This window comes from Corapipo altera, unplaced genomic scaffold (assembly GCF_003945725.1).
Source record: "Corapipo altera isolate COAL_440 unplaced genomic scaffold, ASM394572v1 2b, whole genome shotgun sequence".
NCBI lineage: Eukaryota > Metazoa > Chordata > Aves > Passeriformes > Pipridae > Corapipo > Corapipo altera.
In genome coordinates, this window is record NW_020884874.1 from 8,723,219 (window position 1) to 8,745,182 (window position 21,964).

General features: G+C 38.5%; 1 protein-coding gene and 1 long non-coding RNA gene across 2 annotated transcripts in view; both read right to left on the reverse strand.

Moving 5' to 3' along the window:
* The window catches only part of SESN1 (sestrin 1), a 77,734-nt gene that overhangs the window by 44,261 nt on the left and 11,509 nt on the right, over positions 1-21,964 (reverse strand). The gene's annotated exons all lie outside the window — the stretch shown is intronic.
* LOC113942810 lies at positions 9,972-13,808 on the reverse strand. Its single transcript, XR_003526061.1, has 3 exons — positions 12,197-13,808; positions 10,945-11,022; positions 9,972-10,159 (listed from the first exon to the last, which is right to left on the reverse strand). It is a non-coding gene; the product is annotated as an uncharacterized LOC113942810 (long non-coding RNA).

Sequence of the window (21,964 nt, forward strand, 5' to 3'; positions counted from 1 at the left end):
TGGGAAAAAAATTAAGGGGTTTTTTCAGATTCATAAATTAACTCACAGAAAACTGTAATGAATGGAAATTGACATTGCACAAATATATCTTGCAGAGGTACCATTTCCTGTCAGCAAGAAAATTAAACTCTGAAAGTTTGTACTACAGGAAATGTATGTCACTGCTTCAATTTTTTAAGTAAATTTAGAGATCTTTCAGAAATATATAGTTATATTCAACTTCTGGTAGAGAAACAAAATTCCCTGACCTACATACAGGAGATTGAATCAGATTATCACAATTCTCTAACCTGGCCTAGTAGCCTAAACATTTCTTTCTCTCAACTATTCTGTGAGATGCTTTCTAGTCTGAGCATTTTGCATCAGAGAGCCAAAGGGACTGAATATAAAAGTGACCTGATACAAAGACTGACAAAAAGAATACTCTTCCAGGTACCTCAAAGGCAATAGTTACCAAAAAAATCATTCCTTAAATTCCACAAAGTAAGAAAGGTACTTCAAGGCTTTGCAAGTAGAAAACTCAAAGAGCCCTAGGGAAAGGAAAGATGGAAGGAGAAAAATTAACATATCAGGAGGAAGATACCTCCTTCTCCACCAGGGAAGAAATGGCGAGTGGCCTCTTGAGAAGGCTCTGGGCATGAAATACATGCAAAGAGAAATTAAACTCATCTGCTCCAGAGCCTGGGCTGCCCGACATGTTTTACGTTAATTGTGCCTGAGGCTTTCTGTTGTCCCTCCATAGGCTCAGACTTGCTTGACAAAGCAGTTCCAAAGTCACTTTGCTTTCAGGGACATGATAAAAAGCAGGCATGCATTTTATTGTTATTGCTGTACTGATTAATCCATGTTTAAACCTACCCTGTGCATTACATACAGTATTTGTTTATATTATTACTGTACGAGTTGTTCCAAAGGAATCTTTCCCTTCCCTATAGTAACATCCAGGAAAAAAAATTTCCAATAATAGATTAGGTTTCCAAGTATGGTTATTGTCATAACAATTTAATCTTCAGTCCATCCTAACAACTACTGCTAGAACAATTTCTCCCTTTGGCCAGTAATGCATCAAGTTTTACTCCAAAATACTGTCAAGGTTGCTACTGGATGCTCAACAGAAGACTTCAGCAATGTAACTAGTTCATGCTACCTGTCTGCTAAAGAAAATTTAGGATTGCCAGTACGGGAAGAATCTTTTCTGTGACAGCAAAATAGCGTATCTGACATACTTACAACTCCTAGGCTTAAGGTATCAATCTTTTTGTCACAACGTTATCCCAAAGAAATGGTAACAATGTAACTTCATATGTCAAAATAAATTATAAAGTGGTTGGAAAACAGAACTTAAGTGAAATATAATTAGTTTGTTAAGTTAAAACATTACTGTAGAAAGGATTCTTAAAAATTTAATAATGAGAAAGATTTATTATACTGCAAACACATATAACATTCCAGACAAGCCAAAATAAGATACTTATCCTTAATAAAACAGGAAAACCTTAGGGCTTTTTTGCTGTTTTGGAAGACATGTCAGAATAACTTAAGTTAAAAGAGATACAGAATACACTCATACTCTACAGCCTTGAATCAATATATTAGTGACATTGGGAGAAATAAATACTTAGCTTAAATTATAGTTAGATTAGATGCATACTAAGGCTTGGACAGGAACACATAGAAAGGAGCCCTAAGAGATAATTACTTGGGCATTGCAAAGTCCCCAGAAAGAACAGTGAAAGGATGTTACATTACAGGGTTATCAAACTTTTTGGAGACTGCTAAGAGATGCAGGGGAATACAGGAGAAGAAAAGAAGCCACAGACAGGGTTAAGTGAGGTACATGTTAGACAAGAAACTGGCTATGGAAAGAGCTTTCTGACTTGGGCCTAAGTCATGCCATGTGCAGGAAAATAACAAGAGATCTTGAATTTCCTCGGAGTGAAAATGTGATTTCATAATACCAGTTAAGAGTAGGGTTTTCTTACATTATTCTCAGGGAAAAAAAAAACAACCACAAACCAAACAAAGTAGGATTTAGATTATATATATGGTAGATATACCATATATCAACCATGTGTGCTGTATGTTCAGGCACCCACAGAGAAACAGAAGGTGATATGGAAAGCTGCCTTTTAAAAAATAGTCCCAGAGCAGCTCAATCCTGAGCCTGAATTAAATTTTGAGTTCCTGGGACACAATGACAAAACCTTGTTCTATATGACATGGAAAAAACAGAATAGGGAAGAATTTAGATATGTGAAGAAATATATATATATATATCAGTGATGTGCAGGGAAGAAGAAGCAATTATAACATAGCACTTATTACAGACCTGAATAATGAAGAGCAGGAAAATGTCATCAGCAAGGCATACAAGAGGAGAACAGGCTGATTGTGTTAAAGCTCTTCTGGAGTTGAGCCATCTAACAAAACATTCTGAGAGATAAAACACTCCACAAAGCACACTGAGACACAGTGTTTGTTTGGGAGATGGGGGATTCTATTTTCAGAATTGTAAGGTAGGTTCTGCTCCTCTTAGCAATGTTTGGTACTTTACAGACACTTAAACATCGGGCAAATTAATATTATGATCTTCTAAAAACTATTAAGATTATCAAAACCTCTAAACCCCTGATTTTAAATGTTCATAACACTTGAATTGAACTTCAGGTGTCTTATAAACAGTACTTCCTAGGCAGAAGAACAATGCAGTATCACCAAAGCAGACCTGAATGACAGTACAGCTCATGACGTTGGAATAGAAGCATCACTTTCTGAAGTACTTTGGAGAATTGCATTTAATGTTGATATTTAACATTAGTTCATATTTATTATCTCCAATTAAACATTGTAAACATTTTTGTTTGTTTTTAAGCTGAAAGTGAAATTTATAATTTTTCCTAATTTAATACCCAAGGGTCACATTAACAGCAGTACCTCCTTAATGATACTTCCATATTACAGGAAAGTATTTTTCAGCTGAATAAGCCAACCAGGAGTTTTAATTGCTGGTGCAAAACTATTCGGTCTACCATTTATTGATTGATAATGCTCTGACAATCCTAGGAAAGGTTTAACATATTTATTGTTATGATTTCCATATGTAAATCAGACATTAGAATAGGGCTGAACTACAACTTAAATTTCCCTCCTCCCCAAGATGAAGAGATACAGTACACAGCTTTCACTGTAGGATAAAGTTGATGAAAGTGATTAAAACAGAACTTGCTGTACAGTTGCTGAGAACCACACTCTGGTTTTCTGCAGTTTCAGCATTTCCAGAACTTGCAGGAAAGCATAAATAGACTACAACAATGAAACAGAGCTGCACCAGAGATCTGAGACAATGTGCACAAACACAGGAACTTCCCTTTTTCAACTCTTGGTAGTCCCTGATTTGTAGAATATCCTACATCAGAAAGTTTAGAAGATGTAAGTTGGACGTGGGAAAGTGCTAAATTTGCCCTTGACTAAATTTTGAGTTTATATTTCCAGAATTTAATCCAACTGTGACTATGGTGAGGATTGCATGTCCTATGTAAGCGAAGAGAACATCAGCACTCAAGGTGTGAGAATTTAGGTTGTGTGAATGATTTTGAATACAAACACCACCTGCATAAACTCCCACTAAGCTTCAAGCCTGCAAACTTTGGCACTGACACAACACTGCTGTTGGTGCCCTGAGGTACAGGCATAACTTTACTCACAAGAGGAAGTTTTTCTGCACATCAGACTGTTAAGAGTCCAGAAATTCTAGTGAACAGCAACATTTATACCCATGTTCCACTGTAATGTTTTCCCCCCATTGCAGCTCCAAGGAAAATTAAAATCTACCCTGTGTACAAGACTAGACTGGGGAACTGAGGACAGAGCCCAGTTTTACCCTTACACCTCCACTCACAACTGATCTGATAGCTCCCTCAAACTCTCGGGCAATGCCTGCAACTGCTGCAAAGTTTTCAGAGGCATGTAACTGCACAAAAGGGAAACCCTTCTTTTTAATATTTATAGTCTTGACAAATCTGAGTGGTAGTCATGAGAAAAAAGAAAACACCTCTTGTGTAGTTCAAGTGCTCCTGTCAAATATCCAAAGATCTGCTGCAAAAAAAATTGATAAGACTCTCTCAAAGGTCATAACAATCCTTTCAAGGAGAAGTTAGGGCATATCTGTGCAGGTTTTGCACATGGTATTGCCTCATGATATAAAGCAATACTAATTTAGAAAGAAGTATGGGTATAGCTACAAAACTCCCAAATAAACACACACTAATGACAAGACAAAAGTACTTCTAGTGTTACAGTTTATAGCTGTGGATAAAATGGAGAAGAATTTACGTTGTGGTAATTTTAGACTGACAAACACTTCTGAGGTGTAGCACTATGAGACAGAAAAAAGAAAAGCCTTAGAATGCGCAGAAATAACAAAAGTTATCTCGATGTAGGGTGATTTTCATAATCTATTTGATCTATAAACTGATCAAACAACCCGAATTACTGAATCATGCACTTATTCCTCCCAAATCAAACCATATTCATTGTTTGCTCCAACTCTGATTTAGTGGCCTTAAACATTAGATAAGTCGCTTGCAATCTATTTTTTTGTTTCAAGGCCTTTTTTACTCTTAAGTACATTTACTTTGCAGGCTTTCATTCTTTTCCTTAGTTTTTCAATAGAGAGATTACAGCCACCTGTCTGCAGAAGTAAAGACAGAGAAGAGGGGGTTTAAGCTACAGAATCTGGAGCTTTTACAGTGACTGAACAAACTGTTTACATATTTCTGCCTTAGTTTCCACTTGAAGCAGCATGGTATAACAGTCCAATCCCTCTGTGTAGAAGACAATTATTTATCAGCTTCCTTTTGGCAAAAATCTCTTTCACCTCTTTTTTTTAAGGCACTGAGGGTACCAAGGTGTTTCCTGCTCAGCCATTTATCACAGCAGGCTTATGATTTATTTTCACAAGAAACACAAGATTAAGAGGATATCACAGAGAGCACAATGCCCCACAGTAAAAGGAATATAATTCTAATAGCCACCAAGACAGGGTTCCAGCGCTGAATATTCTCCTACTAAAGCAAGCACTGTTAATGCATGTTTAGTCACAGAATCATACAGACTGCCAATGTATTCAGGAATTAATGCCCCCTCTCCATTTCCCCCCAGTTACTCTGTTACAGTAATTTGAACAAATTACATCTAACACCAGAGATTACCAACAGTTTTATGGCTTCCACCTTTATTTCTAGATTAAGACTCTCCATTGTAAGAAACAATTAGCACCAGCTGGTGAAGCTGGTTACTTTGGTTGAGCTTTGAAATTGATACTAAGTGCACAATAAATTTGAAGTCACTACAGACTTGATTTTTAATTTGCTGACACAACAGATATGTTCCTACTTCTTCCAGGAAACATGTAATTAAATTTTAGAATTCATTAAGTGTTTGTGCTTTGCCTGTTCCCTGGGCTGCATGATAAAAGGTTTGGACAAGTGAGCATGGTGGAAGCTAAACATTTCCATCATTCAAGGATAAAATTTTGGCTTCTATTATCTAAAATAAATCTGAACTTTTTTAAAAAGCTTCACCTTTTCCTTGAAGATCTAAAAGAAGAAACTTACACACAAGAGGACTTTGAACTTTCTTCCTCTTAAATTTATTATTTGTAAACACTGCATCCTCTCAAGACAAGGAATTAATCAGTTCTTCTCTGAGCTACCTAACCAATCCACTTTCCATTTTCCTATCCAAACATCTGTACTTGCCCTCCCCCATCTGCTGTTCTTATTGTTGAATTACTTTACCATCTCAGTTGCTGCAATTTTCTTCTCAGTTTCATTAGACAATAGATTGGTGCTTTCCTGAACAAGGACGCCTTCCGTCTTTTCTATCACTCCATCTTTTCCCCTTCACTAAACTGAGGTGAGAAGAAGAAACACAACTAGCAAAGGCTCATGTCCTTGGCTTTCAGAGAAATTTCTTTTGTTTTATTCTCAGAAACACATCCATGCTAGTTTTTCCAAGATTAAAATTAAGATAATGAAAAAGTAATAAGACAAATGCAAAGATAAGTCAAGAGTAAGGGTTCCTATATATATTTTTTTTTTCCCATAGAATATTCTGAGTTGGAAGGGACCCACAAAGATCACTGAGTCCAACTCTTAAGTTAATGCCCTGTATGGGGATGATCTTGACTTTATTAGCACCATGCTCTAACCAACTGAGCCAACCCACTCCCCATATATATATATATATACACACAGAGAGAGAGAAAGAGAGAGGGAGATGGAGAGAGAGACCTACATTTGTTTTAAAGCAGACTAGGGAGAAGGCCATTTTGAAGCAACACAAACACATTCCTACTATAACCATTGTTAAGCATTTACTGCCTGTGTGCAGTGTTACCCACTAGGCCAGTTCCACTGTATTTAATAAAGTAAATGTTCTGAGATGCTACCAGTACCCCAAGTTGTCAATTCATGACACATTTTAGTCATATATGTACTGCCTGTAAATGTAAGAATCTTAAATGAACAACAAAAGAAATCTGTAGTACATGAATTCTACAAGCTGGAGAACCAGAAGGCAATAAACAAAACTTACAACTTATTTCTTTAAGTCTCACTGTTTTGTGAGTTGGTGGGAGCCAAGAATGACCTAATGGATCATACTGAGGAACAGACCTTTCCCAAGAGCAGACTCAGCAGCTTCAAAACCAAACCATTCTACCATTTTATCATACTGATCTACATTAAAATATAAGACCTAAAAGAATTATTTTAGACGACAGTAAAACAAATCTAAGTAATTCCTGGTTTCCTTGTAACTAATGCACATGGCCAAAATGTGAAATTTCTTGGGAATTTTTTATTATTATTTGAATGGTGCATGAGCAAATGGAACTATGAATCTCATACCAACAGTTAATACCAGACTGACCTGACTCATACAATGGTGCTAAACCACTTACACACAGACTTTCAGTTCTGCTTTGTGTAGTATCCTCTTTTGCCATTACCAGCACATCAGTGCCTTACAGCAGTATGCAAAGGATCATGAAATTTAGCTACTAGTAGTTTGCATTCCTCTCTAACCCTTCTCCCAGGAAGAGGACTGTATGTGTGATATTTTCTTCTTTTATAATGTTTGATTTATTTTTTAGATTATAAGCATCAAGCTTGATGTGCTCTTTTTTTACACTCTCGGGGGGAAAAAAAACATGTGGAAGCATTCTAGAATATACTTGTTTCCCCATGGGCATTTAATTCATAATCTAGAAACACTCACCTGCAAAATTTATAACTCTCTGCTTCCAAAGTCCTTCCTGTGCTTAATTTTTTCAATCACAGTCTTGGGGTTTGAGCCATTTGCAATCTAAGGACTCCTTTTACGATATTAAGCCTTGGGCATCTTTAAAGTACTGGAAATAACTGGTGATCTGACAAAAATCCAGGACTGCTCTACAAATTGAAAATAAAAAATGACAAAGTGTAGTTGTTAAAAAGAGAGATATTACACTGTTTAGTAAAATGTGAGGTGATAGCCTCTCTGACTAAAACGACAAGCACACCAACATTAAGCTCTGTCCTATCAGTCTCTGGATACCCATCTCCCACTATTATTGAAATACATTTACTAAAACTAACCCCTTTATCAATTCATTCAAGAATTTTAAAATATTATCTTAATAATATATTCACCTCCGAATATGAAACCTGGTCCAAGTTTTTTGAGGTTGATGGGAACAAAAGCCAAATCTCCTAGCAATTCCTTGAAAAATCATGTTGGGATTTTGGTTGCACTGCTCCTCCTCTTTTTATTTATATCCCTCCCCACGTGAGGGCTTAAAACACTGGGGAAAATGGTTCTGCTGAAGTCACAGCTACCCCAGCCACTCTGGAGTTTGCTTTGTGTTCCCCACTTCTTATTTCATATATGTTAAGCAGAGGACTGAGAAAAAGCACGTGGCCACTAACAACCCTCCTTGGGACTCCTTCAGCAAGGTGCTTCACTCAGTGTCCCCTCATTTACACTTCTGACCCTTGGCCTTTCTACTTTCTCCCAGCAGTTTGGCTCACTGTGTTTTTGAGGGAGTGCTACTCCTATGTTTGGGACAAAGGCACAGTCATCCCTTGGTTAATGCTAGAAGGAACAGCAACCAGAACCAAAGGCTCAGAAAACAGCATAAGGTGGAAGTTTCACAGCCCACTTGCCTTGCTGAGGGGCTGCTTGCTTGCCTCCAGCAATCTGCCACTCAGTGTGAGCCAGAGATGGGCAGTGCATTTAATACCCTTCCAAAAACCTGCCCCACTTTCTGGGTAGTTGTCCAAACCAGTATAAGCTACTGTCAGCCATACTAGCCTACAGAAATAAAGTTTCAAAATTTAGCTGTGCCTTATTAAAAATAAATAAATAAAAAAGCCATCTCATTTTGCTTACAACCTACCACCCAACAATGACATTGAAAACTCTTTATTCTTTCATATGAGTAGGAAATAGCACAATACTAGTCCAATTCTCTAGCAAGAATTAGAAATTAGAAAATTTGAACAGACAGCTCTATTGTAATTTCACTGTTTTCTGACTAGTAAACAGAGCACAGCCCATCACAGTATGTAAAATGAGAATTTGTTTCCTTCCCTTACACACACATCTTGCAGTTGTCAGCCTGAAATGCCATCTGCTATCCAATCACACTTTTTGAAGCTTTCTGCTACCAGCTTCCAGTTTTACTAACTAACTTAGTATCAGCAAATATTTTAAGAGGTTGAGTGTCGATTAAGACAACAAAACAAGAACTCTCACCAGTTTTTAAACCAATAACATATCAAGGCTAGTCTTTTAAAAATCTTGACATGTTAATTTTCTATGTAGATAAGAAAAATATAGGTGCTTACCCAAAAGCTGATTGGCAATTCAAGTATTACTAACTACTGCCTTTATCCTTATTTAAATATAACAGAAGCAAAACCAATTTAAGAGCTTTCTGGTAGTCAACTTCTCTTGCCTTTAATCTTCCCTCTCACCCATTTCCATTCTCATGCTCCCAGGTATCTTTGCCTCTTCTACCAAAAACAATAACCCCTAGAGCCAATACTCCTGTATTTGGTGCTTGTCCAAATCCTTGTTCTTTGATAACAACCACGAGGTCCTTCTTCACAAACTAGCTTTTCACAGCGTTCTGGTTCTGTATGCATCCAATCTGAACCACAACAAAAGTCATATGTATTTTCCATATAAATTTCTACCTTGATTTTTTTTTTTTTTTTTGAGAGAGAGGAAGTAGGTTAATGAGTTCTGATGTATTCAGTTATGCCAGATACTTACTCAGCTGGAACACACACTGCAGTTGATCAAGTCTCTCACTGAGTTATGGTCTGGAGCTATTTTACATAGGGCATCACAACATTTTAGGTCCCTAACTTTAAAAAAATTTCCGAGATAATTCCACATCTATTTAAATTGATTAAAATAATTTTAAAAAGCCATAGATCTCCAAAACATGATCAGAAATAGCAACTTGATATTTACAAAAACAATGAAAGACAGTACTGCAAGTGTAAATATTTTACAGAACAGACATAAAAACTGCTTTAAAAGAATAACTGCTTTCATTATAAGCTGAAGTCAATACCTTATAAAGTCAGAAAACAACTTTCAGCTCTAGTTAAAATACAAGAAAGCTTTTGAATATCATATATAACCACTCAGAAAAATACAAATAGATCTAGACAACTCACACAGGCCTCATTGTACTCAGGAGAAAATAAGAAAGAAAAAAAACCAACCCAACAAACGAAACCCCCAAAACCTGAATTCATTCCACTCATCTAAAGTACTACAGCCGTTCCAAAGAGGTTAACTGTGTTTGCTCTAGTTTATTTGGATATTAAATGCAAGATAAAAGATCTCCAGGCAAAATATAAGAGATTGTATCTTATTTTTGGGTGTGTTCTCGCCCAGCCAATCCTGAGGCTGTCGTGCAGCTCTGCCACCTCTCCAAGCCCAATCAGAGCCACAAAGGGAAACTTGTTTCGCAGTTTGTCTCCGCGGTGCTGATGATGAATGGCTGCTTCAGGGGGAGAGATCAAGCTGTGTGGTAAATCTTTCTATTTGTTCCATCTGCTTTTCTATTTTAAACAGTTGTAGTGATCAGCCTGGCACCCTACATTAAGTACATATGAATTTCATAAGAGAAAACACTCATGTAAGTGAAAACATGGCTTACATTTGTCCTCCCATTCTCAAAGTGAACACTGCAACTTCTGCAAGCTCAGAACTATTCCTTTGTATCTACCTTCCAGAAAAGATATAGCATAATATAGCTTGATTTTACAGCTTTCAGAAGGTCAGCTTTGCAGCCATAGCATATTTCAAGATGATGTAATTCTCCACCTTCCTCCTGCCTAGCTCCACTTTGCAATACAACTCGTAAGATGGCAGGAGAAGTAATATGAAAACAGAGTATGTTTATCAGACTATGCCCTTCAAATATACAAGGGTCTATCCTACGAGCCTTATTTATCTTGTAATTGTGCTGAGGTTGTGCTAGTGTAAAGCATGCCAATCCAGCCTGGCTCCAAAGGTCACCATTTTAAAGGATTGCTTTACAATAAAGCCCATTGCTGATTTCTAAGCTAAAAAGACAGGTAAACATACTGAGACAAGCAATGGGGTTTTTTTTCTTTGGTTATCAAACCATTCTTGACTGGTCAGATTGCAGTTTGGCCAAATCCTGCTTTCCCTTATACTTTCGCTACATTGTTCTTTATATCCTGATATATTGTGCAGCACTGCTGTGTTCTGCTAAACAGCTTCCTTGCTCCTCAAAGCTAACTACATTTCAATGGCCAGCAAAAAAAGCTCAGTGTCTTGATATCTACCCTACCCCCAAACTGAAATGTCTTAGGATTCTAAGGAAGGAAAATGCAAGCACATGGTTACTCTCACCTCCTATTCGTCCTGCTCTATTTCTCTCTCTCGACTTCAATTCAGTTTCTTTGGAAGTTTGAGCAAGTTTAGCCACTTCTGAATTAAAGCACATGAAAAGTGAAATAGCAATAAAATGAAATGGCAAGTAACACCACTGTATGTTGCCTTTTCACAGTCTCAAAAGAAATTACAACATCTCTTAGGTGAGTTAATTTCCACCATATTCCAGCTATATATAATTTTCATCACATTACTATGGCACGCTACAGAAGTTTTCTAAAGTGTAGTAGTGTATACAAGTTAACTGGAAGTATTGCCACTTCAACTAAATATATCTCTGTAACTTCATCCTAGCAGCTCTTCCCATAACTTAAAATTACTGTAAAGTTCCATGAGCATTATTTCCATTTTACAGACAGGCAAACTGAAGGGGCTATAACTCATCTGAGAACGCACAGCAATTCAGAGAGTGGCAGGGCGAGGAACAGAACTCAGCTATACTCCCAGGTCATTCCCAAAACTGTCACACCCATTTCAATATTACTGAAGCAGCAGAAGGTGCACTCTGGGGAGAAATGCCAGAGGAAGAACTCTTAGCAAGGAGTCTTGGGAAGTCAGAGAGAACACGCACATGCCACATGCTTGAGAGATTATATTTCTGTCCCTCCTGCCAACCAATTGATAAAGTACCTTTCAACGGCAGGACACTTGAATGTGAATGTGACACCAAGCTGGCAAAGGCTTCAGAAATTAAGATATGATCTTAAAGGCTAACTACAGTATCTTTGATTAGTAGAATTTGATGCTGACAAGTTTATATATTCATTGTAAAAATTTGCAAATACAATGACTGAACAACAAAATAACCACAATCCCAGTGTTAATTTCTTAGGAAGAAATCAAAATTATTTTATTAGAGAACTGTCTATTTATACAGTTTATGATTTCATAACTTTCATTTTAGAGAAGATTTTAATATTTAAATAAGTTTTAAGGTTGTTAGAGAAACTTAGCACCTTCAAGAAGAATTTTGAGACAGGGAATGTAATTTTCTGTGTTCAGACAGACTAAAATAAGACATTTTGAATAACACTCTAATGGTAGCAGAATACACAGTTACATCATCCTACCAAGGGGGGTCTTTTTGGTTCATCAGTAAGGACTGGAAAAATAGTGCAAAAAGCCTCTGCACAAGTATCTTAAAAAAATCTTTGTCAAAATACCAAAACAAAAAAACCCAACCAAACAAAAAACATTCTACTACACTTACCTGCTTTCAGCAATACCTCAGATTTATGCAGATGATCCTAAACTGTCATACCCTGTCAAGGAGCTGCAACACTAAATCGTGACTTCCCACAGGCTGACGGTTTTTCTGTCATTTAAGATGTCAGGCAGTTCAACATTGTTTGCTTTATTTCCTCACCTCCCCACCCCCATGTCCTGCCTCAGCAGTACCTTCTGTTATGCCATCGTGCGTCAGAGGGATGCGTTACTGCAGCCCCGCATCCTGCGCGATGCGAGTGTGTGCACTCTGGAAGTCCCACTGTGGTATGTGCTTCACGGGCACACAAAGTTGGGCAGATCCTGTCTGTACAGTCAATACAGAAATCAACAGCTCCACGGAGTAAGCACCAGTGGAACTGACCAGATCTTAAAAAACAATGTGTTGATTTCACGGCACACCATGAGATATTGTAGGAAAACAGTACGATGATGGCAAAGGAAGAAGCAAGAGCAATGAGATGATGACGGAATAGGGAAGGGAAAACCTGAAAGGAGTTCAGTTTAGGATACACTAACTAAGGCAGTCATCAAGTCATCAGACATGGATTTGATTTATGCCCAGAGACCTCAGACAGAAAATAGAATCTGCAAAACAGAGACCAGAGATGGTCTACCTCAAAGGAAATTAATACCAAAAACAGTGATGAGTTTGATGGTGTAGAGTAAGTGTAAAAAAAGCTACAACAATAATACCCTGCACATTTGGTTAACATGAATATAGAGAATTTGAACAAAAACATTACAGTTAAAAATCTGTATTAGCCTGGGAATAAAGATATTTACTGAATGAATTTTACCATTCATGTTGCTTTTATTTTCAAGACTCTGCCAACCTAATATTTGCAAGTTCTGCTCTTCCCTTACAGTCCCTGGCCATAGAGCTTAGTGAAAGGATTGGCTGCTAACTGCCAAGTATTCTTGTGCCGTAGCAGGATATATGCTACTTCATTCCAATAATATGATTTTATTTGGCAGTTGGAACAAAATAGGCATTAAGGTTATGATTCACTACTCAGTTGTCTCAACAATCTAACACTGAATGTTCTTCCTCCTCATTCCATGAAAGCCTAATGCCAGAGTTAAGTATCTGATTTTTCCTTCAGCTTATGTTCCCCCAAACAACTGGGTCCACTAACTTAGAAGAGGTCCACATGGAACAAGCCACTGTGGGATAAATAAACGTACACTGTTTAGGCTGGGGACGTTCCCAGATTTCCAACAGGGAGAAATCAAGTACTGTCATCCTTACCAGATTCCATTTTGCCTAAACTGCCTCATTCCTGGTTCTACACACTAAGTGTAATTATATACAGTAAAGGGCTGAACGGACCTGTCCATCTTTTCAAGGACATTGATAATGATCTTGAAAGGACAGCTATGGGGGTTTTGTTTGCCTTTGGTTTTCTTGCTCGTTTTTCTATTTGATATTTTGAAGATTAAAACTTCACAGAAGAGGGAAGGAATCGCCACAAAGGAAGCCTGCTAACCTGACAATGGGCCAACCTTCAGTTCTATGCTATCTATTCCAGAAACAACAACCAACCAAACAAAAAACCTCACACCATTTTGAAGTTCCATATTTATAACTCCAGGCTTCTGATGTTCATAAAAGCTTTTACAACTCGGAGGTCACTAAACAGTCACCCCAGGTATTGTATAACTAATTAATGTCGCTTGAGGGACGTGGGGGGATATTAACCCAGTCTTATGGGAAAACAGGGAAAGAAGTGGCCATCATGAGCCACCTTCTTTAATCTACTGCCAATAGATTAAACCAATAATTGTCTGCAGCACCACTGGATGTTTGGCATTTGCTACATTTCCTTCCTTTCCAAAATCTTTTAAGAAAAAGTTTTGAAGATGCTGGAATATATGCCTTAGCATGCAGGCATACTTTAACACAGAAGGAAGAATAAACATTAATAAGAGCTGCTACCAGAGTAAGCTCCCACAGCTGCAAACAATCAATTTACCACCATCTTGTCAGTTAAATCTTGTCACTTCAGCCACAGCAACTGACGGTACACTCCCTGCTTGACCTGTGTTACACAGCAAATCAGACAAATCAGTTTTGACAGATGAGCAACTCCAAAGTTAATGGTAATTTAGTTCACATGTAATCATGTGATGTTACCCTAAAATCAGAAGGCCTGAGTATGAAGGGAAGTGTTACAGCCTACCCTGTGAGTTCAGTCGCAGAAAAACACTCGCTTGCTCTTCAGGTTGCAGATTTTCATGCTACTGTTCATAGAACCTCTGGCATTTCAGGATGCCCATGGCCATCCACAATGAGCAAGATTCAACTGCACACAGATCTAAGTTTGAATGAAGCTCTTTTAAAGAGCTGAAGCACAATATCACTAAAGAGACATGTATTTCATCTCCTATTGTTTGATGTAATTAGGAGATGGGGAACAAAAAGGCCTCTGCACCTTTAATACATGCTATTATGTCATCTAGTTGCATGTTTGCTAGAGGCTTACTTCATTTGGCCTGAATATAAACTTGGAAGAACTTCAGGTTCTTTTAATGTTAATGATCTAGTTCCTGCATAGTACAGTCAAGTGAAAAAGCCTGACATGAGAAAATTTAAGTAACAACAAGAGTACACAGTTCTCTTCAAGAAGAATTTGAGCTTCACCCTGTATTAAACTCAGAACAGTGTACAAAACTTGTTGACACTGTTTTGCTCTTCCTTCAGACTGTTCTGCTGGTTCTGTAACCCCGTTTCAGCCACTTAGCTGCTGTAGTGCAGGTCACTCACATCTCATTGCACTTAAATTTGAAAGGAAGTTGCAAATCTGCTCGAGACTAATTTTTTCTTTTCCAGGTGCCAAACTATTCTATGAAGTTCCATACAAACATCACTGATATTTTAAAGAACTGTTCTTCTTTTCCTTTGATGGCAACTTCTAGATGAGAACATTTTTCTCCAAAACTGAAGATAAATAAAGAGAAAACTTACAAAAAACACCAAGAGACACACGGTTTTGATTTAGACCTCCACCAAGAGCTTGTAGCACCTTTCAGCTATAAAGGAAGAACGAACCTACAGTGCCCTCAAGTGCGAGGGGACATGAACTGGAAGAAGTCTGGAGATCTACTAGGAAGAGGAAAGCTCTCAAGCCTTCAGAAAGGACCCTCACTGAAGAAAAACATGCTTACCTGTACTGGGGAGGGGAGGATAACTGTCTTTATGCATTAGGATAGACTGTGTACTATAAACATGTGCAAGAAACAAATCACACAAAACATCTCCACTTTCAACTGCCTTTTTCAAATTCTTGTAAACTGGAAGTTTTGTGTGCATTCTCACCACAGAAACATAGCAAAGGTAGTTTATTTAGTACAGAAGTCTCTAACTAATATTTAAAGGAAGAAGTATCTAAGTAGAAGGTCAACATTTACACTTTACAGACAAGTCCAATGATGCTTAAGACAACATTTCCTCAACATCCGAATCTCTTAGCAAAGATCACACTTCAGTCTATTACCCAGGAACACAAAAGTTTTATCTATTACAGTCATACAAAAATAGAAGAGGGTAATGCACCTTAACCAGCACTCAAAAAAACCTGCAAGTCAAGTTGGAACTCACCTAAGTTACCCAATGGGAAGCACTGAAGACAGGAGTGCATCTTCAGTCCAGTCTCCCAGTGCGCTAGACCTTTCTGCCCACCACCAAAAGCAACTGCATTTATTCAAGACCACAACCTCAAGCCCAGAGACTGGTGCTCTCACCTCAGCAGTTAGATCACTTAAGACAGAGGCCAAGTCCAAGTCATTAATAAACTCAAGGTGATTTCACCTTCTCCTCCCTAAACAAAGTTAAGATGGCAACACTGTCAGCACTTCCAGTTGCGCTAGTCCTGCTTTACATACAATTCTTAAGGCGTTCACTATCCCAGAAATTAGAGAAAAAGATAGCCCAATTCTTTCCTCTTGGGAGCCCAGGCATGTAAGGGGCATGACTTCGAATCACCTCAGGGAGAAAAGGTGCTGAATCTAGAGCCCTCACTCTTTGGGAATGCTCTAACCACTGAGCTATTACTCAGGAGTGGGAGGGGTAGCTCTGGTTTGTTTTGTGCAAAGCCCATCTGATAGGTCTTCAGTAAACATGCTCCAAGAACACCATGTTCTGCAAGCCCTGAGAGGAGACAGAGGGAAATATTTAATCTCTGGATCCAGAGTGAGCTTACTTGAGCATAGGCGTGGAACTATTGCCCACTGCCAAACCTGAAACACCCTTATTCACGGCTGAGCACCTGATGAGGTTCTGCCTAGATGCTCACTGACTTTAGCTACAGGGTTAGAAGGATCTCGGGTTTTGAAGCTCTAAGCTGGGGCAGAAACACAAGCTTCACGAACTCATTTCCTGTCTTTGGACTGCACAGAATCTTTGGCTTGCTGAATAATATCAGAACCTTTGTTTTGCTGAATAATACAGGACAGGGAATTCCCATATTGGTGACTATAAGTGCCAGAAATCTGAAGAGATCTTATTCTATTAAAAAAAAAACCAAAAAAAACCAAAAAAACCAATCAAACAAAAACCCATCAGCTGTACTATAAAAACATTAAGTTTGAAAAGCAAAGCATTCTTGTGGCTAGCACCTACCAGAAGTTGAATCTATCTAGATGATTCCAACTTTCAATTTTTAAGTTGACATTCTGCTATAGGAACAACTTTCTCCTGTTAGGGTTACCTTTTCCTACAGTGCCATCTGTTGCAGAACCTCACCTCTTTTACTGTTATTGTGAACGATATATCTCAAACAAAGCAAGGACAAACTGTTCAATAAAAGTACTGAGTAGTAAGCTCTGTCACAAACATGATCTGAATGTATACCAAATGGCTGAATTACCACTCACCTGCAGGAGGCTGTAAGAAACAGTAAAAAATCACAAGAAACACTAGAGTATTGCATATGAAAACACCTCAAAGATACAAGCTGTGTTAACTCTTTCTGTTGCATACATACAGTAAAGGAATTGAAACAACTTGAAGAGTATTTTATTTTCATCTAGAAGGCCACAGAGTCTTTCCCCCTCTTCTTCAGTTAGAAATACCACCTATGTTCTGATGCATTCAAGACTGGTAGTAAAACTTTGGGGACACATACAGTCTGTTGGGTCATTGCTACAGCCAGGGCTGAACTAAGTAAAGCACCCTTCCCACGGGATGAAGCCTTGCTGCCAAGTCATACAGCAGCATAAAAGCTAAAATGCTGCCAGGAAGTTTCACTGACAGGGTCCCTCTGAGCATGCCTGAGTAACTCCTGTGCAATGCACCACATTCACACAGAAAGTAACACAGTTTCTTCTAGCAAGCATGGACTTCCAGTGGCAAAGAATTATCTTCTTTACTATCTTTCTTTATAATAGTGGACAATTAATGGTATTTAAATAGATTTTAGCCTGGAAAATGCAGTAGTTTTAATCTGCTCATATTAGAAAAAAAAAAGTAACAAATAGCAACACTACCACACAACACATGATTTTACTTAAGATAAGAGAGTCCAGCAGAAAAATTTATTTTAGTCTAGAGATAGCTTAAACGTGCTCATGGGTTAAGTTTTGTTTAATAAGAACTAAAAAGTCCCAAAACATTGAATGTCAGCCCTTTCCTCCCAACTAAAATCTACTCTTTTGTAGAATCTACCCTTAGAAAGTTAGTCAGCTGCCATGTGCTAGCTTAAAATTTGTCATTAGTAAGCTCAAAATAAAAGTTAGGAGTTATTCACCTAAGTTCTCTGACAATTTCATTTCCCTCAAGGTCCTTCAGAAAGGTCCTTGCTAGATCCTTCAGAAAAAGAAACCAGACTGATTATGGCTATTCTTTTCACCTAGTACTTATACTAGTATTTTCTCACTAGATGAGGGACAGTCTGTGCCACGAACAGCAATAGAAGACACCATCGTACACACTCACACCTGATTTCCTCCACAGACCTCAGCTTTTTGACCCCAACTGTTTCAACAATTAAAACATCATGATAGTTGAGTAGGGGATTTTTTTGTTGTTGATTTGGGGTTTGGATTTTTTTTTTAATATGTGGGAACATATGCATCCTGTGTTTAGAAGAGGTGAATTCTAACAGCTTCTTTCCGTTTCACTTTTCTAAAGACATGTTGATGTGAAGTCTTGATTAACACAAGAGATACAGATTCATTACAGAGATACAATTTAGGACGTTTCAGCTGAAGATAAATACATTATAAAACTGAAATTCTGACAATCATAAAATAAAAACAGGCATGCTCCTTGAACATAGTGGTGAGCATTCATAACTAATATATAAACTGCTGATTCACCTACTATCACCAACTTCTCATTCATGCATGCTCCTCTTTTCCCTTTCCTATACCTGTATCACGCATCATTGATTTCATATCTAGCTAATCAGTCAGTTACAATTACACTATTTCTAAAGAAAACTAGCAAGATACCATCACCAACAAAAATACCTAAAAATATGCCCTATGTCAAGAAGCTTTCATGTTACTATTCAGTAACCAGAAATAGCATAAGGCAATAAGGACAAAAGTTTCATCTTTCAAGAGTTTTAGAATAATAGATCTCAATTCACATTGATGTTACTTCAAACAAGTCAAAAAACTGGAAACAAAACATGAGACATGAAGTCTCCCCCAAGTGTTCCTTCAAATTCATTACATCTTTCTGGAGTGGGTCCATCAGCTTACGTTCCTTCCATGTGGCATTCTGTGAAGCATGCACAAGTGAGGAAGAGCTTGCTTAAGCTAATTGAACTGTTGTGGACTTATATCTATTTACTGCTCTGGTGGCACACCTGGTAGCCCACAGCGAGCCAATTTAGTCCTGAAAACACTGCAGCTGCATTCGACACCCAAGATGCAACTTTTCAGATTAAGAGGCAAGCGAGAGTGTCAGTTTGGCACAGTGATCACAAACTCTAGGGAACCTGAAATCTGTAAAAGGAGACACAAGATTGTTTATAATAAATGGAAGTACAAAGAATGTTTTGAAAGGGAATTCTGCAGCCAGGTATTAAGAGGCTTTGGGACAGACCAGCCAGCACACAGCCTCATCAGCCCTGCAAGCTCACATATGCTTCACTTTAGCACACATGAGCAGTAGTTGTGTTAATTCAGGGATACTCTCAGGAATAATATTAAGATTTTTTTTCAGGATAATGTCAAAATTGTATGTTGTACACAACACTCTTAATGAAGTACCTGCTGGTTTATTTGTGATCTATAATTATTAGATTATCAGATAGTAATAATGTAACTGCCCTCAGTAAAGCAGTTCCCTCTGCAAATGCGACAGCATAGGTGGCCAAAATACTACTGCTAAGACAATAAATACTCCAGTTCAAAATTAAACTGTTCAGAAAAAAAAATAAAGCAAAAAAAGAACCAAAACCAAAAATCCATCCACAACAATCTAATAAACAGATGCGTTTAATATCATAATAAGTTTCATCTGAATAAAGAAAAAATGCCTTGCTCTTGTGGTACAAAAAAAAAAAATCTGACATTTTCTGTAGCACAACATATTTTCCTTCCCCTTCAAAAAAAGATCCCAGAAGCTGAAGTTTCAAAAAGCCATGTAAACTTCTCCATCCTAGTTTTCTGAAGTTAACATATTTAGAAGTGTTTTAAAAAGAAACTGAAGGTAAATACTAAAAGTTATGATTGGGAAAATTATTTTAGCATGTTTCAGTCTTCACCAAAATTGTTGTTGAACTCCATTTATTTAAAAACTGGATTACAACTACTTAAGTAAAATCCTTCACCCCACCTCACAGGTCCTTCAAAGCTTCCTCACTACTTTGGCTTTAATCTAAAGCAGTTTTGGACTGAGGGCAAATGAATTTCACAGCAGCTGGACAACAGGTGCTTTTTCCTAACTTGATGAAATTTTAAGACCTCGGTTACTTATTTCTCCAGGTCCTCATTTCTCCAAGTCAAGTTCTGAGATGAGACAGACCAGGTTTCAAACTCCAGTCCAGTCCAGTCCAGATCCCACTCATGCTTAAATGAGATACTCCTATATCCAAGGCAAACATAACATTTTTACTGCTTTAAAAGAAAACATGCAATTTCTACTGCTTAAGAAGTTCTACTTTGTTCAACTGCCCTCTCAAATCACTTATCTGAGAGGGGCAAAGCATAGACTTGAATGTGAGACCCTCATGCTCAAAGCTTTTGGCTATTCTAAGTGTACATTTCTTTCTAGTCTTCATGGGACTTTCACTTATTACTGAGGAAATCTTCCCCTGCAAACACTTTGTTAAAAGCAGTACAGTTTCACAGAAAGTTTTTGAGTCACCAGTCAGCTTTGTAACAACCAAGCAAACACTGATATCGCAGCAAATTCTGAACTTCACTCTCAGAAAAACACACCAAAGAACTAGTTCAAATACTGTGGTGGGTTGACCCTGGCTGGACACCAGGTGCCCACAAAGCTGCTCTATCACTCCCTCCTCAGCTGTCCAGGGAGAGAGAATAATAACAAAAAGCTCACGGGTTGAGGCAAGGACAGGGAGAGATCACTCGCCAGTTACCGTTGTGGGCAAAACAGACCTAAGTTGGGGAAATTAATTTAATTTATTAACAATCAAATCAGAGTAAGATAATGAGAAATAAAACCTAATCTTCAAACACCTTACTCCCCCCCCCACCTTCTTCCTGGGCTTAACTTCTCTCTCAGTTTTCTCTATCTCCCCTTTCCCAGCAACATAGGGAAACAAGGGAATGGGGGTTGCAGTCAGATTATTACATATTGTCTCTGCTGTTCCCTCCTCCCCTGCTCCACTGTGGGGTCCCTCCCACAAGAGACAGGTCTCCAGAAACTTCTGCAAAGTGAGTTCTTTCCATGGGCTACAGTTCTTCACAAACTGCTCCAGCTTGGGTCCCTTCCATGGGACCTGTTCCTTCAGGAACAGGCTGCTCCAGCATAGGTCCCCTACAGAGTCAGAAGCCCTGCCACCAAACCTGCTCCAATGTGGGCTCCTCTCTCCAGATGGCCACAGGTCCTGCCTGGAGTCTGCTTCAGCACAGCTTTCCACAAGGTCTCAGCCTCCTTCAGGAGCCTGCTTTGGCATGGAGTCCTCCAAAGGTTGCCAGCGGAGACCTGCTCCACCATGGACCTGAGGGGCACAGCTGCCTCACTATGGTCTGCACTATGGGGGAATCCCTGCTCTGGTGCCTGGAACACCTCCTCCCTCTCCTTCTCCACTGACCTTGGTGCCTGCAGAGTTGTTCTGATATATTCTCACTTCTCTCTTCTCTGACTGCAGTTCCTGTTACCCAGGGTTTTCTTTCCCCCCTTCTTAAATACATTACCCCAGAGGTGCTACCACCATCACTGCTGGGCTCAGCCTTGGCCTGTGGCAGGCCCATCTTGGAGCTGGCTGGTGTTGAATCTATTGGACATGGGGGAAGCTTCCATCAGCTTCTCACAGAAGCCACCCCTGTAGCTGCCCCGCTACCAAAACCTTGCCATGCAAACCCAATACAAATGCAGAACCAAGGCGGAAGAAAAGCCCAAAACGTTCTTTATCAAATATCCCGCCTCACACATTTCTACACTTCATTTCCACTACAAGAGAGAAATGAAAAAGATTGCCGTAAGATATTTCTAGAACTTTAGAATTTACTTCAATAATAAGAATATTCCCTTTAGGATATTCTACTGCAGATGAGTGGATTTCCAAATCAGACCATGCTCTGCAAACAGTCATTATCCCATCTAAATAAATGA